The following is a 27571-nucleotide window of genomic DNA, read 5'->3' on the forward strand; positions in this document are numbered from 1 at the left end:
TATTTGTGTTACTGATGGTTCTTCTTGGGAAATTTATTTATTTTCAGAATACATCTGGTCCAAAGTTGGCTAACATTTTAATCCCAGCTGAAAGACTGCTGTTTGGGAGTGCAGTTCTCAGCTTCCAGGGCTTTCATTCTCTGCCAGACCAGAGTGACCACACAGCTTCTGGGCGAACCTCCTGGAACCTCATTTTGGATTACCTTCAGTTTCCCAGGCAGGGAGTCTGGCTATATGACGGAGTCTTCTCAGCTTTCATGGGGTTCCAAGATGTCTTTGCTTATAAAAGAGAAAAGAAGCCTGGATAAAAAACTTGTTTTTCTATTTGGTTTAATGATATCTGTTGAAGAAGAAACTATTTGGGAATTATCAGACACCTATAGTTGTTGCACCAGCTAGTGTGTCTTCTATAAGAAAAAAGCAAATATATCATTTTATTCTAATGAAGTCACTTTATTCTTTTTTAGAGTTTATACACTTTTTTTCACATATATTTAGTGTGTCAAGTCCCTTGTTTTGTATCAAGTATATGAGAAAGCATCACAAAAATAAAACAAATGACAAGGTCCTAGAATAAAATTAATTATTATTTTGAGATGGTTTAATAAAATAACTATTTATCAAGATGTGCTCAGAGTGGATTCTTACAGTCTACCCTGGGGTTAGAAAGGAGCTAAGGACCAAGTGCTAAAATAATTAGAAAGTAACTCCCTCTCATTTGTTATCTTTCCCACTGCTTCCTACTGGGGCTCTCCATTGGTTGAATCCAACAAAAGGTCAGGTTAGAGACTTATTGGTGTAGCCTTGCAGGTTGGTCTCCCAGATACAGCAGGGTGGGTACAGGAGGGTGTGCTCCTCCAGAAGGACAGATAGAAGATAATCAGCACACTGGGAAAAGAAAGATGATTGAAGGTCACTGCTCTGATTTTCATTTTTAAACATACCAACAGGGAAGTTACTGATGAAATATGACTCTGATTTTTTCTCTGCTTTTACATGTTGCCAAAAAATGAAAATCAAAGTGAATTAGTTTCAATCATTGTAATATGGTATTAACAGTGTTCTTTCTCAGGGGCAAGGCACTGTAAGGAAAGAATGATAACTTTGTAGCTGAATAAATCCAGTTACAATAGTGACATTGACACTCATTTTCTATCTGACTTTCAGTAAATTATTTAACCTTTCTGAACCTTAATTTCCTCATCTATAAAAACAGGATTAGTTGCATCTACCTATTACTATGCATGGACCATGTAATAATTCAGGAAAAGAATCTTACATATGTTTAACAATATTATAACTTCATAAATATCCATAAAATTATCAAATGATATTTAATAAATAGTATTCATAAGCTTAATATTTATTTATTTAATTATTTTTACTTACACAACTCCTATATTAAAATATCAAATTTAAGGGCAGGAAAAGCCTGATAAGCATTGATTTATGCCTCTTTGACCCCGTAATTACTAGTTTCAAAAAGTGAGCATGCCAACAAAAAGGTTGTATTTATTGATATTTAAATTGACCATAGTTATTCTGAACCTTTATCCAAAGCATAATAACAAACCTGTTAAATAGAGGTTGCAACTATTTTACTAATGATGAAACCAAAGTTCAGAAAAGTTAAGGAATTCTCTCATGATCACATAATTTGTTAATGAGGTAATTCTGTGGTTACAACTCCAGATTCTTTTACAGTATATTAAGCATTATGGGATAAGACATGGCCTGGACACATCACACAGAATCCATGCTTGTGTTTATTATTTATAGTAAGCATCTTGCTGGAGGGTCCGAAGTAAAATGAGTAAAGCCTGAAATTACAAAGCAATTATCCAATATTATTCAAGGCATAGAAAATTTGAAGGGAATGCTACAAAAATATTCACTTTTTGAAACACTGGTAGGAGGAACCGGAGAATGAAAAGGTAAAGAGTTCTCAGTGGAGAGAATACTTGCTTAATAGAGATAACCAAACAGAAGATGAATGAAAGTTAGTAATGCTATTTTGAGTCTTTTATGAAGAATAAAGCAGTCCAGCCATTTCCTAGAATGTCCTCTGAACTCTCAAGTTCATTCATTCTAATTAAGCCAAATTTCAGTCATATATAAATCAAATATATTTAGTAACTATCATATACAGTTTTAGTCTAGGATATTTTAAGTGTATAGAAAATAAAACTAACTCAGAACAGTTTAATCCAAAAGGGGAATTAATGGAAAGATATAGATATTTCATGGGGTAGAGTTTATGGCATCTGGAATCAAGGCTCAGGTTACTCTGCTGTTCCTCATCTCTGCTTCTCTCCAATCATTTCCTTCCTTTTCTTCCTTTTTCAGACCCTTCCTTTTGGCATGTGCATACCCCCAAGAACTACAGGTCTACCCAGCCTCCATCTTTAGCACAGCACAGCATAGAACAGATTGAAGTCCCAATTGACAGAAAAGAGAATCTGCCAAACTCCACTCATTTCAGGTGTTTTCTCCAGCCCAACTGGTTGTTAGGAGGTGATGTCACTGAATTCCAGTCCAGAGACTGACCAAGTAAAGTCCTTCAGCTTTATATTTTTTTTAAATTGATACTAAAAGTACTAAATATCAATTGTACAAAACTGGGGAAGAAAATCTAAGGAAGTTATTCAAAACTTACCCAGAAAAAAAACAAATGTCAACATTTTGGTATACAGATTTGGCATTTAACTCTACACATAAATTCACTTATATAATTCACCTTACATCCTATATTGTAATTTAAGATGCCTTTTTTTTCAAATTAACATATTTTTCTCTTGTTGTCTTCTAATTCTCAGGCCTATTTAGGGTTGTCCTTACTGCTCTTGAAGGCTCTGAGTAAGTAAGGTCACTTACTCCTAGGAACAGTGTCACCTCTGATGCTCTGACTCTCCCCTCTGTCAGAGACACACTTTAGGGTGCTTCTGTTCAGACCCATTTAACAATTTTAAAATTTTTTATTTATACTTGATATTCCCTTTTTGGTGTGTTTTGTAATGGCTGTATAAAATTGTGTAAATTTCTGAGCAAAAATATTTGGTTGTTTTAATTTTTTGTTAAAAGTAATGTTAGACTGTACATTAGAAAGAGATACAGATGTAGAGATTTAGATATACACACACTTTGTGTTTATAACTGATTATTTAGAATGAATTTCTGGGAACAGAATTACTTGGTAAAAATTGAGATTGACAAAAACTATATGGTTCTTGATACAAATAGTCATTCAAAAAGGCTGTACCAATTTGAGGTCCAAAATACAAAAACACCTCCATCAACAAACTTATCAACTGGAAAGAATAAAATATCTCATTATGCTTTTCTGTCATCATAAATGTTGAATAATTTGGAATTCCTTTAATTGATTAGCCATGTGTTAATTCATATTTTGTTATAAAGAATTTTTGTTTTTTTCCCAGCCTTTCAAAGTCACTAATTTATATAACCTAGGTTTACTTGCCTATAATCTTTCTCAAAAGAAAACAGATTCTGGTCTGATATTCAATTTAGATAACAATCACAGAATTGTAAAGACCATTTCAATGGGTTCATGAGAATAGAGTTTAAAAGCAAGCTTCAATTGTCCAAATTGTCCTGCTGCCATTTAACTTCTTGTGGTCTTCATTTAATCATCCATGCACAGGACAGAGATTAGGAACCCTAACTGAAAGGATAGGAGTCCTTTTTTTCTCACTGCTCTGAGAACACAGGTGATACTGTGTATATTAGAGAGTGTCACCCCTCACATGACCTTCATTTTCTTAGTCTCTGTACTCAAGAAATACTGTATTTGGTTAATAGTTTTGAATTGCCTTGCTCTTTTCTATCCCCAAGAATTTTTATTTTAAAATTATATTTTAGGTATATCTTGATTATATGTTACAAAATCTCTTGTGTCATAATCATTTCTCATTTTAATGTTGATTTCTTGCTAAATATATGTATAAATGAATAATAAGTGAATGAAGCATTTTCTTTTTCTGCAAAACATTTCTTCTTCATCCAAATTCTCTTCATTTTTATTACTTATTAATATTGTGGGTTTCTTTTGTTTGAGGTAACAAATACAAGACTATTATTATTGAGAAGACTTCATTTCATTCATATATATATAATATATATATATATATATATATCCTGCAAAGGTGAATTTGGCTTACTGTATAGGGAGAGATTCAGAGTACACACAACACGAATTATGTAAGCCTTTCTCTTCCTTTCATTGTGTTTTTCTGTCATCATAAATGTTGAGTAATTTGGAATTCCTTTAATTGATTAGCCATGTTCTAATTCATATTTTGTTATACAGAATTTTTGTTCTTAAACATAAGAGGTCCAACACTTCTGGCAATTTATCAGGACCATGAAAATTATTTCTCACAAATGATCTAAAAACTGCATATTACATGAGCCATTTTTAGATTCAAATATGCCATTGCCTTTGTAAAACCCCCCAGAAGCCCTTGAAATGAAAAAGTTCTCCTGGTCCTTATGTTGCTAAGAATGTTGTATTTTCTGCTAGATCTTTGATGGACTGTGTAGAATCCACCTCCACTCCTCCTCCTGATTCCCATGGGATATCCAGAGTGAGCAGGATGTAAGATTTTACTGTCCAAAGAGTAATGATTTGTTATTTTGTTTAATTAAATCTATCCTGACTGTATCAATCATAAAGTGGCCTTTTAAAGTAATTTACTTAATATAACATGAGATGATTTCTACAAGTAAATTAATAATTAATAATTTAACAGTTTACTATATGGCTTATCAATTCCATTTCTGCAAAATACCCCAAATAATTGAAATCGGGTAGCTTCAATAGAAATATTTGCAAAATCATATACACAGCAACATTATTACAGTAGCCAAAAGGTTGTAACAACCCAAATGTTCAGGAATAGATGAATGGATTAAAACTATGGAATAACATTCAGCCTACAAAAGAAATACAATTCAAATACATCCTAAAATATGGATACACCTTGAAAACACTATACCAGACCAAAAGAGGTACCTAGAGTACTCTAATTTGTAGATAGAAAATAACAGTAACAAAGCACTGGAAGGAATTAGGTACTAGGCAGTTAGTATTTAATGGGCACAGAGTTTCAATTTGGATATTGAGAAAATTCTGTAGATGAATAATGGTGACTTTTGTATAACAATGTGAGTATAATCAATGCAAATGAATTGAATACTTACAAGAGTTTATGTGGCAAAATCTATGATATATAATATATATACATATATATATTCATATGTGTAGATAAATAGATATCTACACACATGCATACAAATAAATAAATTACTTAGATTGTTACTCAAATATGGCAAACTTCATTAAAATAATAAATAACATTTAATAAATACTAGTAGTGAATAGGCATGAGTTGTGGGGCCAAATGGAACTTGTATTTCAAATAGTCACTGTTACATCCTTGCTGAGAATCTTCAGCATTTGTAGGCCTTTCTTAAACTCACTATTATTGTCTCAAAAGTAGAGTTATTATAAAGATTTGCAAGGTAACATGCAAAACACATGAATGTGAACACATTGCAGAAAACTAAATAACAATTCCAATTGTCTTGTCGCCTTTGTTTATGTTATAATTAATATGCTTCAGAATGCAATAGGAGACTGAAATGTTTTCTATGCAGTGTTTTTTCCACATAATATAAATTTGGTTAGAAATCAAGTTATGAAAACTGAGATTTTCCTTCCAGAGAGTTATTGAATATTTTATCATTTTAGAAGTCCAATTTTCTTCACTCATTCTCAGTGTCTTCTGCCTTTATAAGATAAGGGACCGATTCAATTTATACTGTCAAACACTAGCTGCCTAGCTATCTAAAAGACTATTCCTTTTAACCTTCTTTTATGTTTACCTTGCTGAAATATAGTTAAATGCTTTCAATATAATATAAAACCACCAACAGTCAGAACTTACCAAAGACTTCCATCCTTCTAAATGTAAGCAGATCTTTTGAGAAAGATGAACTATTCAGCTTAATAAAATTTTACATACATGACTTTGTAGACAACGCATGAGGAAGTACGATCATTTACATTTTGATAAATGAATTTCTGTTGAATGCTTATTATGTGAGCATAATATGTTTCGGTTTGGAAACCAAACAACCAAAAAAAAAAAAAAGAAGAAGAAGAAGAAGTATTTTATTTCCATAGACTCTAATCACACATAGTTAAAACCTGCTAAGTTTATTTATGTGACTTTTCTCTTCTGAACCAAGCCTCATGGGTGGAGTTTAAAATAGAGGAGAAGTGAATGACATAATGAGGTAAGCCTTATTCAGCTCTCCATAAAATTAATTTGAGCTACCTAATAAACTTCCTTTATAACATTAGTACATGGAATACTACTTCTTGGCTATGTTTTCTGATTATACTGTGCAACATCTGGAGGGATCTTCTGCCTATATATACTTATTTCCACCTTATACCAAATCTTCTGTTGGCCTCTCTGAAGTCAGCTCTTCCTGTTGCCCTCTACAATATCACCACACACGAAGTTCCTATAGCAGATTGTATACTGTTCTATATTTGTTTTTTTTTAGCAATACCTAATGAGATGACATTACTTTTATTTAAATTTAAAACACCTGGTTGAAAAAATAAGTATTCTTCTCTGCATTTATATTCTTCATAGTTTCAGAAAATTGGTTATCGAAAATTAAATAAATGTAGTACTTGCTAATAGAATTCAGTTTAGATAATGCTATACAAACAAGGAGCTTTACTCAGTCTTTCTAGCTATAAAGTACAGTAACAATGCACCCTATTACTAGTGTTGCAAACTTTCACAAATGTTTAGACTACATTGGTAGATCTTCTAAGAAGTTATTTCCCAATATTTCTCGTGTACTTTGCTCATTTCTGCCTATTGTTCTCATTATTCCATGTGGAGAGTTTGCCATGAAAGTTAAATGCAAGCTTATATATAAAGATAAGCAAAGAAATTAACATTTAAACTAATAATATATTTATAGCATAGAATAACTATGTTACAGAATTAAATTAAAATGACTGAGGGAAACGTCCTCCTCAATGAGAACTCAACCAGACATTTTTAATGGAACAGTCCTCCTCAATGAGAACTCAACCAGACATTTTTAATGGAACAGTCCTCCAATTAGAACTTTTCAGGTCTACAAGCATTTAATTTGATCATGTTATGTAGAATACCATTGTTGTATAATTCTTTATCCAAATTATTATATTTTTAAAAAACTTCTGGATAATGACTACATGTGAATAAATATAGTGAATAAGGTAAATTAATATGGTAAATATGGAAATAGGACCAGAAAATAAGAAAAAAGTCGATATTCTCACATATATTCTTTTAAATACAAGTTTTGTATCCCTTATATTAAAATGGTTAGAACCAAAAATATTCTGAGTGTAGACTTATTTGCAGTTTGTATTATTTATATATATATATATATATAATGTGATACCTTGGGGATAGATCCAAAATCTGTACATGAAATTCATCTATATTTCATACACACATATTTGAATATCATATTCTGAAGGTAATTTTACACAATATTTTTAGTGTCCCTGTATTTTGACTATGATCCATCAAAGGAGGTCAGGTGTGGAATTTTCTACTTGGTATATTATGCGGGAATTCAAAACCTTTTATATTTTGGAGCATTGGAACATCAACTTTTCAAATTAGAGATGCTCTTCTTGTACCTACTTAATGTGGATTCCCAAAAAGGAAAACCTAGGAGAAAATCCTATTTTTTAATTTTATATTACTATGGAAATACTTTATTTAAATTAATAAATAACTACAAGACACTTCATGTTTGGTTACTATGTTTAGAATTATTCCAGAAAAAATAAAAGAATTAAATGTTTACTATATCTAACAAACAAAAGACCACAGATACATCCAGTTCGAATGGCATTTCTATAGTTTGGGTTTCCTTTTTTAATTAAACTAGAGAAAGTTACTTAATACATTATCTTTATCTGTGATTTCCCAATTGTTGTTCACATTTAAATTTTATTATACTATAATTTATCCACCTTAGTTGATTATATCATACACACACACACACACACACACACACACACACACACACACACACACATTTTCTGCCAACATACTATACTGTTTACATCATGATTTGTGTTAAATACTTAAAAAAATTAAGGTGAATTAACTAAATTAGGTACTAAACTAAGTAGACAAAGTATGCTCTATCAAAGAAATGATAATAGTGATAATAGCTCTGTACTTGCTATTAACAATTTTGCAACAATATTAGTAATAAATTATAATAGTTACCATGTCATGAAATTCTAGCATGCTAGGTATTTTACATTCATTTTACTGAATCCTCAAATAAATCAGAAATTATACACCATTCTCTACATTTGAAAACTGAGTCCATTTTATCTTAAAATGTGAAGTAACCAGAGTAAATAAGGCCACACAACTAGTAAGCTGCAAGGCTGAGGTCCAGGGTAAGGTTTGTCTGTCTGCTTTTTAAGCAAAGTCCTGTCAGAATGATTCCTAATCAGGGCTTATAATGCCATAGAGGATGGACTTCCATGGTGTTACATGGTGCTATATTGGACTACCCTTATTTCTCCTACCATTTGGCACCATTCCTTGCTGTCCAATACATCTGTTATAACAGCTGCAAAAACTCCTGTAACTCATGGTCACATCATTGAAAACACATGCTCAAAAAAAAAAAAAAAGAATAATAAAATTGCTCAATATTTTGGCAATGACTAGTTGTTAGCATTTGATGTTCAAATTATATGCCATCCGTTTTAGTCGTCTGCACAGCTCCTTCATTAGAAGAGATGTAGAAAAGAAAGATGGACATAGGGAATCAATTAATGTAAGAGACTGACTAGAAAAAACATTCAATGGACAGTGATAGCTAGACAGACCAACCATTCACAGAGCTGGCAATCAGGGCTTTGCTGCTGTCCCCACACTGGTGTATTTCTGGTGAGTCAGTAATTCCTCCTGTCTGTGGTGTTTATCTAGCTGTCCTTTGGAGTGGATCAAGTGCTTAAAAAGAAACAGAAAATCTTTTCATGTCTCTGGCATGGGAAAAGTGAAATAAGCTCTGTCAATAAATATCTGTGGACTTCACAATTTCCATCTTGCATGCTTATTCATGTCTCTTCAAACCTCAAACAAGCTCCACAGGGATTTGAGAGTGTGCAGTTTTCAGTCAAATTGCCACAAATACCCATGGAGAATTCAGTTTGACTTGGGGATTACCCCAATGTTTCTTTGATCTAAGTTGTAGCTTGTAGATCTTTTGGACTATTTCAAACAGTCGTTTTGGAAACAGTTCATGTGTACGTCTCTGTGTATTTCAATATCTGATCTTGCAAGCTCCAGTTGGTTCAACTAAACCAGCATCTTGGACTGTTTTCATTGAAACTCATAATTAACAAGGATATGAAATTGACACCCCAGGGGAAAACTAGAATCTCTAATTTAGATAATCCATTCTATTTGTTGAAACTAAATACAAATTTTAAATTAGGACTCTAACTTTAAAGATCTCATGGTCTTTATGCAGCTTTGGTGTGTTTCATATGTGATATTTCCTTTCTAGGAGAATCCAGAAAAATCTCCAAGTAGTACACACATTTCTTTCTTTAAAAGATAATGGTAGGAAGGTAGTGGGAACTTCAAAGAAAAACAAAAACAAACAACAAAACTTGGCATGATGGAAATGCCCCCTTCCCTGCCAGGATTATTTAGTATTTGCACTGTGTCAACACCTGTGTATGGGCTAGTGATTCCTTAACACTGACTCCAAGGTTGTTGATCTCACAGGTTTGTTTTGTACTTTTCCCCTCCCTGCATACCCACCATAATTTTCTTCACATTTCCTAAACATGCTAAACTAGTTCTTGCATATATAGATTACAGTTGAGAGCTCTCTTCTGTTCTCACCTCCCTATTTCAGCCAATGGAATTCGTATGCTTAGAGTTTTCCTGGATAACCTTTCTTCAATGAGTCTTCCCTGATTTTCTAATTCTGAATCAGTGCCCCTTCCACATATTTCCATGGCATGTTGTTACCCACTCAAAGCCTTTTTTTCACATGACAAATGCTATTCTGTGGAGATTCCTTTTCCTCTGTTTCATATGTCAACTGGGTATTGTGATACTTCTAATAATTAATGACAGAAACATGAATCCTGGTATATTGGTATAGATTTTGACTTTCACATAGTGTTTTCATCCACCTGATTTTATTTCTCAAATATATCTCTGAAGAGGAAGGGCAATGAGCGTGAACTTATTTCATAGTAGGTACATGATACACAGAAAAGCCCGGTGCAAAGACAAAACAATGTGTAGAAAACTTTCTACTACAGGAAAGAGAGGACTTAACAGGCCTGGTGCTCCAGAGCAGTGGTCTGGAATCTCAGTGTTTGTGCTAAGAATACACCTTCCATGGGCTCTTCCTGCCAATGATAGTGCAGGGGACTATCAAGACTAATCCATTTCTTTGAAACACATTTCCCAGCTGATGACCCACTTTGATTCAAGGACTTCCCAGAGGCTTTGCTAAAGCTACCTTCATCTGCACAGGCTAAGATGTGTTCAGTCAAATTTCTGCTTTTTCATTCAAACTCAGACTTCTATCTTAGTCTGTTGGCTCTTCCAGCTTCTTCTAGCTCCCTCACATTTCCAATCATATAATCTTGTATTCTAATATAGTAATTGCATGTTTAATCCTGTCATAGGATATACTTCTTGGAGGACCCAGACCTATACAACTAGTTCATGGTATGGAATACAACCTAGGTCTCAGGCTTCATGGCTCTACATCCTGTCTGATGTTGGATGAGAGCCTGAGAAGGTGGTGATTCCACTGCAAAATATTTTTGTATATCAAGCAACTTACATAATAAAAGAACACAAGGAAGGAAGGAGAAAGGGAAAAAAAGGAAAGAAAAATATTGTTTTAGATGATAGGGACATAGCACTAGTATATGGGATTTTAGATGATAGGGACATAGCACTAGGATATGGGATTCATCCTCAAGGGGTCACTGGCCAAATCTGGAACTCTTTGAACATAAACACAATTTAGTATAGTAATTAATTTTGAGACTGTGGGAAAAACAGGAATCTATCATTCCAAACTGATAAAAATTACATATTGCATGTGTGTGTGGGCATGTGTACATTTGTATGCATGCACTAACACATACCACTTAAAAGGGAGGAAACTTGAATCTTGTTTGGAGTTGAATATTAAGTGTAATCAGGTAAACAGAGGCAGAATGCTGGAGACGGAAAAATGATTTCTTTACAGTTACCATCATAATTATCGGACCAGGCAAGAATCATCAATTGATGTTAAAGTTGGAGGGAAGTTTAGATGAAGAGCACGTTATTTATCCTTTTTTGAAGTGTTTATTAGAGACTGCTTATTGTTAGTAAGGCAGATATAGGAACCACACATGAAGAAGCCAGACAACATCCTGACCAATCGATCAGTGAAAGACAGATGGATATTGTGCAGCTTCAGATATTGTGAAACGCTGAGGAGATACCAGTATCAACTATGTACAATTTCAGAAAGAAATGAATACCCTGAATATATTTATGAGGCAGCATGAGAAAAAAAATAAAGAATATTTAATTTTTAAAGCCTGGAGAATATTATTAAAATTTATCAGTGTAATAGAAGACCAAAAAAAATTAAAAGCTAGGAAGTGTTCTTAAAGAAATGATATTTAAATATTAAAACAATACCAATCCTAGAATGGATCTATTACTGGAAGGGAAAAAAATGTCATAAAAGAATTACTCATTAACTGACAACACTGAAATATTGTTAGTAGTTTAAAGTATCATCATAATTAATGCCATTGATAACTATTCTTGGTTTCATAAGATAATATTCCTGTTTTTAAGGTCTACCCTGCTAACTGGCAGACCAATGCCAGAGCCCAGGCCCAGGACTAGAACCACCACATTGACCTCCATGGGATATTAGGCCAATGTTAGGCCCAGGAGAACCCACTGACTGACAGATTCATGCCAGACCCCAGGCCCAGTCCCAGGACCCACCCTGCTAACCTGGGTCTACCCCACTTTCATCTTGGAACACTGCATCCATTGCTACAGCCCTCCCCATGGATTAGTTTCCACCTTGTGACAACAGATTGGACCTGGAGGACACTGCATCCCAACAGATAGCCCAGGTTGCATCTATCTTGGGACACCCCCTCTACTATCTTGAGTTAACTCTGCTATTGCCACCACCATCTTTATTTGCATCCAACTTGGGACACTGTTTAGGGATAGGAAGCCGAATACCAAGATGAGGTACAGGTAATCTGCAGAGACACTACAAGATTATAGGGTAGAACTATAATACCTCAGATCCACACTGCTAGAAAGGAAAACGCATAGACAACATGAAAAGGGAGGAAAGAAAATGTCCCAAACAAACCAAGATACTACAATAATAGAATCCATGGACAGTACATTTGATAAAATATCAGCAAAGGAGTTCAGAATGTACATAATTAAAATGATCTATGAATTAGGGAATAACCTAAGTGAGCAAATACAGGTAAAAACTGATCACTCAAACAAAGAGATAAGGGAGCAAACATGATTTTACCAACAAAGGGATATGGGAGCAAATATAAGTAGCAAGATTCCTTGAAGAAATAGAGATTCTGAAAAAAAAAATCAATCAGAAATCCTTGAAAAGGGGAATTGTGCGGAGACTCTCATTGTTATACAAAATCACACATATGATGGAGTGAGGGGGAAGAAAAAAAGAGAAATGTGTCACAGTAGATTGGGTAGAGAGAGGTGATGGGAGGGGAGGAGAGGGGGAATAGGAAGGGCAGCAGAATACAACAGACTAGCATTGCTGTATGTATAAATGTGGCTGTATAACCAATGTGATCCTGTAATCTGTACACATGGAAAAATAAGAATTCATACTCTGTTTGAATCAAATGTATGATATGTCAAGATCATTGTATTGTCTTGAGTAACCAATAAAACAAAGAAATCCTTGAAATGAAGGAAATAATATACCAAATAAAAAAAAAAAACTCAATAGAAAGTACCACCGACAGACTAGATCACCTGGAAGACAGAACATCAGATAATGAAGACAAAGTATAAAATCTTGAAAATAAAGTTGACCACACAGTGAAGATGGAAACAAACTATGAACAGAACATCCAAGAATTATGGGATAGTGTCAAAAGATCAAAGCTAAGATTTATTGGGATAGAAGAAGGCACAGAGATTCAAACCAAAGGAATGCACAATCTCTTCAATCAAATAATATCAGAAAATTTCCCAAACATGAAGAATGAATTGGAAATCAAATACACGAGGTTTACAGGACACCAAATGTACAAAATTATAACAGATCTACACCAAGTCACAGTATAATGAAAATGCCTAGCATGTAGAACAAGGATAAAATTTTAAAGCCTTCAAGACAAAGGAATCAGATCACACATAGGGGAAGACCAATTCACATCTCAGCAGATTTTGCAACCCAGACCCTCAAAGCCAGGAAACCCTGAAACAGTATATACCAAGCTCTGAGAGAAAATGGATGCCAAGTAGGAATCTTATACCCAGAAAAATTGAGCTTACGATATGATGACAAAATAAAGACCTTTCATGAAGAACAAAAGTTAAAAGAATTTGCAGTGAGAAAGCCTGCACTAAAAAGCATTGTCAGTAACATATTCCAGGAGGAAGAAATGAGAAACAACAATGAAAATCAGCAAAGGGAGGAAGTATACTAAAGGAAAGGCCAATCAAAGGAGAAACCAAGCCAAGTTAAAACCAAAATTAAACCTAAATGTCTGGGAATACAAATCATATTTTAATAACAACCCTGAGTATGAATAGACTTATCAATTAATAGACATAGACTGGAAAATTGTATTTTAAAATAAAAAAGACCCAACAGTATGAGACCTTCAAGATACTCATCTCACAGGAAAAGACATCCATAGACTGAAGGTGAAAGGGTGGAAAAAACATACCACTTACATGGACCATGTAAATAAGCAGGGGTTTCCATCTCATATCAGATAAAGTAGACTTCAAACCAAAGCTAGTGAAAAGGAATAAAGAAGGACATTTTATACTACTTAAGGGATTCATACATCAACAAGACAAAACAAGCATAATATCAAACAAACCCTTCTCAAATACAAGAACCAAATAGACAATGACACAATAATACTGGGTGACTTTAATACACTTCTCTGGCCACTGAATAAATCTTCAAAACAAAAACTAAACAAACAAACTATAGAACAACATAATACAATTAATGAGTCAGACTTAGCACACATATATAGAATATTCCATTCATCAATGAGAGACTACACTTTCTTCTCAGCAGCACATGGGTTCTTTCTACAAAATAGATCATATGTTATGCCCCAAAGCAAGTCTTAGTGAATACGAGAGAGAGAGAGAGAGAGAGAGAGAGAGAGAGAAAGAGAGAGAGAGAGAGAGAGAGAGAGAGAGAGAGAGAGACCCCTACATTCTGACAATAAGGGAATAAAATTAGAAATCAATGATAAAATTAATAATACAAGTTATTTCAATACACTGAAACTAAACAATATGCTATCAAATGGTACATGAATAACAGAAGATATCAGGAAGGAGATAAAAAAATTCATAGAGGTAAATGAGAACTCTGATATAACTTATCAAAATTTATGAGACACTCTGAAGGCAGTGCTAAGAGGAAAGTTCATTGCATTAAGCTCATTTATTAAAAGAAGAAAAAAGTCATCCAAGCATGGTAGTGCACACCTGTAATTCTAGTAGATCGGGAGGCTGAGATGAGATCATGACTTCAAAGCCAGCCTCAGTAATAGTGAGGTGCTAAGCAACTCAGTGAGACCCTGTATCTAAATAAAATACAAATATGCCTTGGGATGTAGCTCAGTGGTTGAGTGTCCCTAAGTTCAGTCCCAGCACCAAAAATAAATAAATAAATAAATAAATAAATAAATAAACAAACAAACAAACATGAAAAAGTCAACATATAAACCCTAGGGCTTTGACATTACATCTCAAAGTCCTAGAAAAAGAATAAACCAATATCAACAATAGTAGAAGACATAAAATAATTAAAATCAGAGATTAAATCAATGAAATTGAAACAAAACAAAGAATTCAAAAAACTTGCAAAATAAAAAGCTGGTTATTTGAAAAAATAAATTAAACTGACAAACCTTTAGCCATCCTAAGAAAAAGGAAAAATAGAGAAAATTCAAATTATTAAAATTTATGATGAAAAAAGAAATATGACAGACACTACTGAAATAAAGAAAACAATCAGAAACTATTTTGAAAATCTATACTCCAGTAAAATAGAAAACCTCAAAGACACCAACAAATTTCTACAGTCATATGATTAACCCAAACTGAGTCAATTTAAAATGACCAATTTCAAGCAAGTAAATAGAAGATGCCATCAAAAGCCTATGAACCAAGAAAAGCCCAGGACAAGACACATTCATAGCTATGTTCTACAAGACCTACAAAGAAGAATTAATACCAATACTCCTCAAATTATTCCATGAAATAGAAAAGGAGGGAACCCTTCCAAACACATTCTATGAAGCTAGTATCATCCTGATACCAAAACCAGGCAGAGACACATCAAGAAAAGAAAATATTTCAGACCAATATACCTGATGAACATTGATGCAAAAATTCTCAATAAAATTCTAGCAAATTGCATTCAAACACATGTTAAAAAAAACAGTACACCATGATCAAGAGGGATTCATTCCAGGAATGCAAGGTTTATTCAACAAATTGAAATCAATAAATATAACTCATCACATCAATAGATTAAAAGGTAAGAATCATATAATTATAGCAATTGATGCAGAGAAAACATTTGATAAAATATATTCTTTCACGTTCAAAATACTAGAAAAACTAAGGATAGTACAAACATACCTCAAAATTGTAAAAGCTATCTATGCTAAACACAAGGTCAACATCATTCTAAATGGAGAAAAATTGGAAACATTCCCTCTAAAAACTGGAACGAGACAGGGATGCCCTCTTTCATTACTTCTATTCAACATAGTTCTTGAAACACTGGCCAGAGCAATTAGACAGACAAAATAAATTAAAGGATACAAATAGGAAAAGAAGAACACAAACTATCATTATTTGCTGACATGATTCTATACTTAGAGTATCCAAAAAACTCCATGAGAAAACTTCTAGACTTAATAAATGAATTCAGCAAAGTAGCAGGATATAAAATCAATACCCATAAGTTAAGGGCATTTCTATATTTCAGTGATGAATCCTCTGAGAAATTAGGAAAACTAGCCCATTCATAATAGTATCAATAAAATAAAATACTTGGGAATCAACTTAACAAAAGAGGTGAAAGACCTCTAAAATAAAAAATTACATTGGAAGATGGAAAGATCTCCCATACTCTTGGATAGGCAAAATTAATATTTTCAAGCACTATACAGATTCAATGCAATTCCAATTAAAATCTCAATGTCATCCCTTGTAGAAACAGAAAAAACAATCATGAAATTCATTTGGGAAAATAAGAGAACTAGAATAGCCAAATAAATCCTTAGCAAGGAGAGTGAAGCAGGAGGCATCACAATACCAGACCTTAAACTATACTACAAAGCTATAGTAACAAAACTGGCATGGTACTGGCACCAAAAGAGACATGTAGACCAATGGTACTGAATAGAAGACACAGAGACAAACTCATATAAATACAGTTATCTCATACTAAACAAAGTTGCCAAAAATATATATTGGAAAAAAGATAGCCTCTTCAACAAATGGTGCTGGGAGAACTGAAATCCATATGCAGTGAAATGAAAATAAAACCCTATCTTTCACCATGCACAAAACTTAAGGTAAAGTGGTTCAAAGACCTAGGAATTAGACCAGAGACTCTGCACCTAAAAAAAGTAGGCTCATCTCTTTATCACATCAGATTAGGCCCTGACTTCCTTAACAAGACACTCCTAAAGCACAAGAAATAAAATCAAGAATTAATAAATGGGATGGACTCAAACTAAAATGCTTCTTTTCAGCAAAAGAAACAATCAATGAGGTGAAGAGAGAGCCTACAGTTTGAAAGCAAAATCTTTGCCACATACACATCAGATAGAGCACTAATCTCTAGGATATATGAAGAACTGAAAACACTGAATACCAAAAAATAAAATAAACAGCTGCAATCAATAAATTGGCTAAGGAGCTGAACAGATACTTCTCAGAAGAAGATATACAATCAATAAAAATATATGAAAAAGGCTTCAACATCTCTATTATTTAGAAAAATGCCAATCAAAACTACTCTAAGATTTCATTTCATGCCAGTCAGAATTGTATCAAGAATACAAACACAATAAATGTTGGTGAGGATGTGGGGAGAAGGCACACTCATGCATTGCTGGTGGGATTGCAATTGGTGAAACTAATCTGGAAAGCAGTATGGAGATTCCTTAGAAAATTTGGAATGGAACCATCATTTAACCCAGCTATCCTACTCCATAGTCTATATGAAAAGAATTTAGAATTAGCATACTCTGGTAACATAGCCAAATCAATGTTTATAGCATTTCACTTCACAGTAGCTAAAATGTTGAAGCAACCTAAATGCCCTTCAATAGATGAATGGATAAAGAAACTGTGGCATATATGCACAAAGGAATATTACTCAGTATTAGAAAAGACTAAAATTATGGCCTTTGCAGTTTAATGGATGGAGCTGGAGAATATCATGCTCAGTAAAGTAAGCCAATCTCAGAAAATTCAAAGGCCAAATGTTCTCTGATAAGTGGATGCTAATCCAGAACAGGATGGTAGGGCATGGGAAAAATTGAGGTACTTTGAGCAAAAGGGAGGAAGTGGAGGGGAGGGAGCATGGGGGATGAAAGATGGTGGAATGAGATGGACATCATAACCCTAGGTACATATATGACTGCACATATGGTGTGATGCTACATCATGTACAATGAGAGAAATGAAAAGTTCTGGGGCAACTGTGTACAAGAAATCAAAATGCATTCTGCTGTCATATATATCTAATGCAAATAAACAAATAAAAATTTAAAAAAGAAAATTATATTCTAGGGGGCTAAAAAGCCAAAGGGACCAGACATATCCTCCTCTACTACTTGGAAGCCAATCAGACCTATCTGTAGAACAGTAGGAAATACATTCTTTGAGTATGAAATAAACTATTGCTGTTCTTAGTATGTACACATTTAAATCAAAATAATAAATGAATTGAAGCATAGTGTTAATAACTTACTCAAGGAAAAGATAAAAGCATAGGATATTCTTTGTACTATTGCAGTTCTTGAAATTTTCTGGTAAATTTGTTCCCCCCCCCACAAAAAAAGATTTACTAAAATTTTTGAAATAAAAACAATTAAGAGAGTTATACATGTGTCTGTTCTTTCCAGCTGTGGAGATCTACCTTGCTTTTCAAGGCTCACCAGCCATTTCTGTATGCACAGTACTCTGAGAAGTATTGGCCTGAATTCTTTCCTTCCTAACCTCCTATTGCTCACTGTTTACAGAGATATCTTTAATAAGGATTCAGTACCTCTAATCTGGAAAATCTGAAATCTGAAATCCTCCCAAATCCCAGTGTTTATGAGCACCATCATGATGCCATGAGTACAAAATTCCACACTGAACATCATCAGATGAGATGAAGCCTAAACAGATGTACCAGAAATACTGGATAATGTTACCTCCACTCTAGTTACATTCATTGTAGTTGTATAAGGTAAATATGAAGCAAAAGCGAATTTCATGTTTAAACATGGGTCGGATATTTCATTATACAAATTCAAATATTCTGGATTCAAAAAAAAATCCAAAATACCTCTGGTCTTAAGAATTTTGACTAAGTGATGCTCAACCATTTAGAATTTTAATAGGCTTATCAATATGGCCAGAACTGGAACTAGTTATGTGATATAATATATGTCTAAGAAGATCTAACAGCAGCCTAAAATCAGAGAGATTGTCATTGCAAGATGGACCTTCCTTCCTTCCTTCCTTCCTTCCTTCCTTCCTCCCTCCCTCCCTCCCTCCCTCCCTCCCTCTCTCCCTCCCCTCCTTTCTGCCTTCTTTCCCAGTGAACCTCACTTTCCCTCCTGTGTCCCTACCTCTCTTTTCTCATTAATCTAACATAGTGATTGGAAGGGTGGCCTTTAGAACAAGATTACCTGGGTTCACATTCTGGCTGCATGGCAACCTTGGGCAACTTACTTAATCTCTTAGGCTTAACATTCATTGTCTGCTGGGCATGATGGTGCACACCTGTAATGTCCAGTGGCTCAGGAAGCTGAAACAGGAAGATCTTGAGTTCAAAGCCAGTCTCAGCAATTTAGCAAGGCTCCAAGCAACTCAGAGATACCTGCTCTCTTACTACAATACAAAAAGGGTTGGGGATATGGTTCATTGTGTCCCTGGGTCCAATCAAAAGTACCAGGAAAAAAATTTAAAAAAAGATTTGTTATCTGTAAGTGGAGAAGAAATAATAGTACCTACAACTCAGGGCTCATCTGAGGGTTAAAAATGATGGCTGCCACTGCCACTCATGTTTGTGACAAATAACACATTTCCACCATTAACATTGTGATTACTGAGATCATCCTCATGTCAACCTGTGTGGTTATTGCTAGGATTTGATATAACATATGAAAACCACCTAGAACTCCTTACAACATAAAAGACAGCACTTTGACAATGGTAGTTATTAAGGTGAAGTGAGGAAGCTGGTTGAGTGGGGCATTCTGACACAACCTCAAGTTTCCAGCCTTATAGCCCAAGGCTTAGTGTTCTGTAAAAGTTATCCTTCTTTCTTGTGTGCTCTAAATTTCACTGTTAAAGCCATTTTTGAAATAATTCATCAAATAACACTGTGGCATATAGCTTGGGATTCACATATGGCCAATGGTTTCTCTAATTTAGGTGTGACTCTCTAACATTTCCATCTGGTCTAGAAGTGACTATTTTCTTTAATGATTTTGCTAGAAACAATGATTTCACATAAATGACTTTGCTCTTTGGCCATAAGAGTCAAACCATGCTTCGTTTTGGGAAAATAACACCCATTTCCCACCACTTGGGCTTTTTTGGTGTCTTTCAAGCTGCAAACAAAATAGATACAATAATTTTCCCTAGACACTATCATGTTTCTTCCCACTTTTTTAACTACGGTCTAAAAGTAAACTGGGAGAAATATAACTAAGTTCCCATCAATAATTAGTTCATTGGCGGAGAAATAAAAAATTGGCTAAGGAAAATAATTAGCAATTCTGTTCTGTCATTAAAGACTCGTTATTTGGGGGTCCAGTTAACACCATATTATAAATTAAAAGTAAGAACAGCTGGTGGATAAGATGAAAGATGCCAAATACATTTGATTTTCTCCACATTCTGCTGCTCCCATTATTTCTTTAAAGTAAACTATTACTGCTATAAAGATTATAGTAAAAATGGTGGTAAAATTGAAATTTAGAAGCCCATGTTAGTATTATATAATAAAATTACATAAAATTAGTGCATCATAGATCTGATTCTGTCACAACTTTTGTTGTTAATTAAGTTTGACATAGGACAAATTACTTAACCTTCACACTTTCAATTTCCTTATCTCTTACATTGGAATAATAGCATATATATTAATTCTATCATAGTGTATCTATGGTGATTAAATTGTGTAGATTTGTGTGAATACATTTTGAACAGTATAAAAATATAGAAATGTTTGCTTTCCTTGTTAATCACTCACTATTGTAAAATCTTCTGTATGTGGTATTTGCAGAAAAGCCATGATACTTTCTGCAAAGAGATAGGACCATTATTATATGCCAGTAAATTTACACCTTTTTTTAGAAATTTGAACAAGCATTTTCTGCACAACTGATTGAAGGTCAGAAAATAAAAACACCTTCATCAATCAGGTGAACTTGGAGATTATCAAACACATAGGCTTTAAGAGATAAAAATATGTCCTTTCCAAACAGAGAATGATAATGAGGGTAGTGGTGGCAATGATGATGAGATTATGATAATAATAATGAAAGTGATAATAGTATAGTCATATATATGTATATATATATATATATATATATATATATATATAATATTTTTAAAGCACTGGTAGATCTTATAGTATTTTTAAGAAACCTGTGAGAATAAATAAATGTGGACACATATTATTTTCATACTATGATAAAGAAACTGTTGGTCAGACTGGTGAATTACCTTAACTAAGATCAAAGTGTAATTAAGTGGGAATTTTTAGAATTGTCTTTCATTCATTAGCTTAGCCAGTCAATAAACATTGAGTACCTTCTGAATACCAGTGGGCTGGGCAATGGTGATTTAAAAGTGAATTAAACACATGAGTGTTTCCAAATAAATGTAATACAGTGGATCAAAATACTTATAATTTAGGAAATAGGAATAAATAATTAAATCAACAATCATAAGACAATAGTGTAAGAGTGATATGGAAATATTTACAAAATATAGGGGGCAGTGTAAGCAAGGTGATGGAACACCTCATTCCCCCCCCAACAAAAACTAATTTAACAGATACATGGCCCAAAATCCCTTTATGAGAATTCCTGAATTTGAAGTTGTAACTTAGGCAAGTACAAAAATGTATTAAAAGTACAGAATAGGATATTAAAAAGAATAATTCTGCTCTGCTTGAATATCTCCTCCCCCATGTCAGCTTGGCCCAGCACAGAGAAGATCCAGCTCATGACTTCTTAAAGAGAAGAAGAAACAGTGTGTACAATGTTCCAGCCCTAATCAGAGGATGTAAGGTAAAGCTATAGTTTGGATATCTGTGAGCTATGAACAAAAAAAGGCAAGTGGTGGGCAATTTTCTATGACCAGTTTGCTTTTTATAATCAAAAACAGGTCAAGCTTCCTTCCGAGCTGAGATGGAAAGGAATGAATCATGCCTCCAATGTCCCAGCAGTTCATAGCACTAACCAAGAACTGGCCACCCTCTTACTTGTCACAGAGCACGGGTAGTATCCAACATACTCTATACATAAAGGTCACTGAGAACCAAAGTAAATGCTTAGAACAAAATGTAAGAGTTCTCCTACTACCCTACAAGCATGGTCCCAGATTCTCCCTAGAGAGTGGAAAAGAACACTGAAACCTACCCAATGCTTGGATTTCTAGTGAGCTTTCTGGGGAACTGGTTTCTTTTTTATCTGTCTCAGAGTTCTGACCAGACATATCATACCCTAGATCCCTGGGTATCAATAACAATAACAGTTAACAATGTAAAAGAGCTGCCATACTCCTGCTCCAGAAGCCATAATATAGAAAACAGACATGAGAGAAAGTAAGATTATGTACTTTTGAAAAAAGAAATCAGAAAATTCCATAATTAGAATTTCACACAAAATTCAGAGAAACACAGACACAGAAATGGTTTGATAAATTCCAGAATCTCTAGTTGGACTAATTGGTGAAAGTCTCTTCTAGGATGAAGCCAGTCCATAAAGACTGGGAGAGGTGGCTGGTTTTCGAAATGCAAAGATATGAATAAAAATTGTCAGGATATTCCAGAAAAACAGCAAAATATGGCCCAAATAAAGAGAGAAAATAAATTGCTAGCCATTAATCCTAAATAAATGTATATGAATGAACTGACAAAAAGGAAAATAGACGTCATAAAATGCCCTCTAACCTTTGTAAAATATGCATAAATAAAAATAATTTTGGCAAAGAGAAAATAAAAAACAGAAATTTGGGAGGTGAATATATAATGATTGAAAATTCACTAGACGGGTTCAACAGCACATTAGATCAAAAAATTTGATCTAATAGCTAAAAGAATTTGGGCCATTTAAATTAGATAGTCAGGAGAAAAAAAGAATCAAGTGAATAAAGCTTGAAAAGCTTACAGGACACCATGAAGTAGCCCAATATACTCATTTCATAAGTTCCAAAAGAAGAAGAGAGAGAAAGGGCCAAATCTTACTTAATGAATAATGGCCAAAACCTTCCCCAAATTGAAGAATGAAATGAACACCTTGATTCAAGAATTCCCAAAGCCCCAAACAAAGAGAATGTATAAAGCAGCCAAATAGTGACTTTTATAAGAGAATCTATTTAACACTGAGTGGATTTCTCAATATAAACTTTGTAGACAGGCAGGAAGTGAAATTATATATTCCAATTGGTAAAAGGAAGAGTAAAACTTTTTAATCAAGAATACTACACATAATAAAAATTGCCCTTTAATAATGAAGAACAGATAAAAGGCTAACAATATTTTTTTAAAATTATACATAAATGGTTAAACATCTAATTTTCATGGATGAAAAGACTTAATAATATTAAAAGGTTCAGATTATCCAGAGGGATCTACAGACTCAATATAAAGCATATCAAATTCATGAGGTCATTTGTTAAATAAATGCAAAAACTCCTTCATGTTCATGTGACTTTAAATAGACACAACCGTCTTTTTTTAAAAAATGTTTTTTAGTTGTAGATTAGCTCAATGACTTTATTTGTTTTCAGGTGGTCCTAGGATTGAACTCAGTGCCTCACATTTGCAAGGCAAGTGCTCTAACACTGAGCTACAACTCCAGCCTGACACAACCATCTTGAGAAAAGAGAACAAAGCTAAAGGCATTATATTTCCTGATATCAAAATATATTAAAGACTTACAGTAAACAAAACAGTATCCTACAGGCATAAAAAATGACATGTAGATGCTGGAATTGAATTACAGAGCCTAGAAGTGTATCCTTTAACTGATCTTCAGCAAGAACATCAAGAATACACAATGGAAGAAGGATAATCCCTTGAACAAGAAGCATTGGGAAAAATGAATATCTGCATACAAAAGAATCAAATGGAACCTTATACCATACACAAACACCAATATGAAATGCATTAAAAAGAGTCACATAATCTGATTTTTTTTGCTGTGCACGGTGGCTCACGCCTATAATCCCAGCGGCTTGGGAAGCAGAGGCAGGAGGATCGCGAGTTCAAAACCATCCTCAGCAATTTAGCGAGGTGCTAAGCAACTCAGAGAGAACTTGTCTCTAATAAAATACAAAATAGGGCTAGGGATGTGGCTCAGTGGTTGAGTGCCCCTGAGTTCAATCCCTGGTACCCCAAAACAAAAATTAAAATAAAACAAAGACAAAACAAACAAAATCTGAAATTTTAAAATTTCTAGAAGGAAACACAAGGGAATTTTTTCTTGATGTTGGTCTGAACAATGACTTCTTAGCTATGAAACTAAATGCAAATGTGGCATTTCTACCAAGAAAATGCAAAATAAATACATAGACTATATTCAAAAGAAAACAAAAAATAAACAAACAACAAAAGCAACAAGAAATCCCTCTGGCAAACATAGAAAATAATAAAGTAAAATGGCAATCTGTGAAGTGGGAAAAAGATATTTGAAAATCACATATTTGATAAGGGTTAATAACCAAGGTACAGGGAACTCATAAATTTAATAACAAAAACTCCCAAATAAGTGAATTTAAAGCATCAGCAAAAATGGCTAGAGGTATAATTTAGTGCTAGAGTGATTTCCTACTGTGCAGGAGCCCTCCCCCCACCCCCGCAAAAAAAAAAATCAATGCCTAATTTGAATAGTTATTTCTACAAAAAAGACATACAAATGGCCAACAGATAGAGACAAAACGCTCAACACCACAAATTATTATTGAAATACAAATTAAAGCTTCAATAAAATATTACCTCACGCCTGAAAGAATGACCATTTTATTAAGTGAATGAATAAATGAGTTACAGCTGTAAAGATATAAAAATATTTGAACCCTTGTGCACTGTTTATGTGAGTGTACAATTATGTATTAACTATGGGAGACAGTATAGAAATTTCCTAAAACATTAAAAAATAACATATTATGAACCTAAGTTCCACTTCTGAGTATTTACCCCAAAGACATCAGGATCTTGAAGATATATTTGCATTTATATGTTCATTACAACATTATTCACAATATCCCAGCTATAGAAGCAACTGAAATTTCATCACTAGATGAATGGATAAAGAAAGTATGGTAAAAGCAATAAGCATACATACCCACATAATAGAGTATTAATCATACTTAAAAGGAATGAAATTCTGCTATGTGTGACATGGATAAACTTTGAGAACATCATGAACAGTGAAACAGGCAGAAACAGAGAGAAAACTACTACATGATTCTACTCATATAAGTGACCTAACATAATCAAAATCATAGAAGAAGAGTGGTATGTTTGCTGCCAGGGGCTGATGGGAGGTACAAATATGTAGTTGTTGTTCCACAAGTACAAAATTCAGATATGCAGATGCAAAAGTTCTACATATCTTCCGTGTAATACTTTACTGATAGTTCATACTATGCTATACACTTAAAAATTTATTAGATTCAATCTTGGTTTTTTTTTTGCCACAAGTGAAAAATGAAAAAAAATTATTATGGGTCTAAAGAGATTTACTCAGTCATCTTAACTTTGTCGGGGTGGTTTATCATAAGCAGACTCAGGTGCTTTTGGCTCAGGTGATTTTCTGCACATGTGCATGGGTTACAACAGGGTCAAATTCACGTTGATTTTAGTCAATGTTTTCAACTATATTTTTTTAAAAAATTCTATTTAGTCACATTTCTTTATGTAAATTAGCAGTGCAAAAATCCTACAGAACACTTCCACACACATTGGTCATAGCAGTATTCTTTTAAAAGACAGACTGGAAACTGGAAATCTGGTAAAAATCCTGACCATGAATTTTTCTCTCAGGGTTTCCAGTTGGCAAGCCATCTCCTATTTCTCTGAATGATGGACTGTTCCATTGAAAAATGCATTTCTTGAAATCATACAATTTGAGTCTGGGGATCAATGTAGCTGGAAAATATCCTTATCCATCTAGCAGCAATGGAAGCCACATAATTAAATATGAACAAAATACCAAGTGTCACTAGTTCATGAGATGATTAAGCATCATGAACAATGACAGAAATTCTGAACAGAAATGTTTATCCTGAGAATAAAAGAGAAGTAATTCAAGAAACAAAATAATTTAAAAGAACCCCTTAATTCATGTATTCAGACAGATTTGAGAAAATATTATAACAAAAAAGATGGGAACTTATGCGATAAAAGGAAAACAAAATAAAAAAAAACAATAATGCAGACTAAAATTATGATTAAAGATATTTGAAAAGAAATATCAACAGAATACCTAAAATATAACGAAAACTTCTCAGAATATATGTGACAGCAATTTTTTTTTAAAAAAAGAAGGTAAGAGGGAATGCAAGAGTTAATAGGGCTCAATCTAAGAGGTATTGTATGATGACGATTTTAGAAAAAAGAATAGTGAAGGGGAAATTTACCAAAGAAGAATGAGGATTTCTTTGTGGCTTAAAGAAAGGCCTAAATCAGGCTGACAGTACCATTGAGTTTTATTTGCATACAAATAATAAACACAATAAAAAAATCTCAAATCTCATTGCATCCTTGTGTATTTTAAAGTATAGATTCTGATTGCTTCTAGAGAAAGAAACAAAGAGACATATGGAATAAGAATGATGACTATCATCAGCTTCTGATTAGTGACACTAGATGCTAGAAAATACTGGGGGGCAATGATAAAAGCTTTTTTTTTGGAAAATGATTTTCCAACTCTTGTTTGAAATAGTGCTATAATTTGATGAAGAATAATGAGAAGTCAAGATATGTTCAAGATATTCTCACACAAAAAAATATCAGCTAGCTCCATTTCTGAAAGGGTCCTTTAAGAAGTACTCTAATAACTATACCCCCCAAAAGAAAAGTAAAATCTAGGTGTGTTAGTGCACACCTATAATCCCAGCAACTTGGGAGGCTGAGTCAGGAGGATCACAAGTTCAAAGCCGGCCTCAGCAACTTAGTGAGACCCTGTCTCAAAATAAAAAAATAACAAGGGTTGGGGATGTGGCTCAGTAAAAAATACACCTGGGTTCAATTACTAGCATCAGTAAAAATGATTTAAATAATTAAATTAAAATAATAATTAAAAGTAAATAATAATTTTAAAAATTAGTTAAATCAGAGAAATAGTGGATGCAGCCTGGAGGAACAGTGTAGGAGGAGGTGTAGGAGGAGGAGAGCTGGAATAGCAGAGCTGGGTTTAAGATGTAGGGAGGGAGGAGGGTCCATGTGGCAGAGCAGAACACATGATAGGATCTTGGGGGAATTAGAATATTTCTGAAACAAAGAAGGAAAAAATAAAACTAGTTAGAAATTGAAAGAAACACAATCAATGAATATGAAGCTATTTAAAATATGAATGAATTTTAGCTGTAGATAGGATGCAAAAAAATAAATGAGTAATTTGAACATTATGTTTCTAGAAACATTCTCCTTTAAGTAGTCAAAGGTGTTTTGATGATGGATTACCACAGAATGAAATTCATTTTTGTTT

General features: G+C 33.7%; 1 protein-coding gene and 1 non-coding gene across 13 annotated transcripts in view; both read right to left on the reverse strand.

Annotated features, from left to right (window-relative positions):
* The window catches only part of Tenm4 (teneurin transmembrane protein 4), a 2824428-nt gene that overhangs the window by 2129610 nt on the left and 667247 nt on the right, over positions 1-27571 (reverse strand). The window lies entirely within an intron of this gene.
* LOC120890164 (small nucleolar RNA SNORA13) lies at positions 1377-1508 on the reverse strand. The gene has a single exon (XR_005734412.1). It is a non-coding gene; the product is annotated as a small nucleolar RNA SNORA13 (small nucleolar RNA).

This window comes from Ictidomys tridecemlineatus, chromosome 4 (assembly GCF_052094955.1).
Source record: "Ictidomys tridecemlineatus isolate mIctTri1 chromosome 4, mIctTri1.hap1, whole genome shotgun sequence".
Lineage (NCBI taxonomy): Eukaryota > Metazoa > Chordata > Mammalia > Rodentia > Sciuridae > Ictidomys > Ictidomys tridecemlineatus.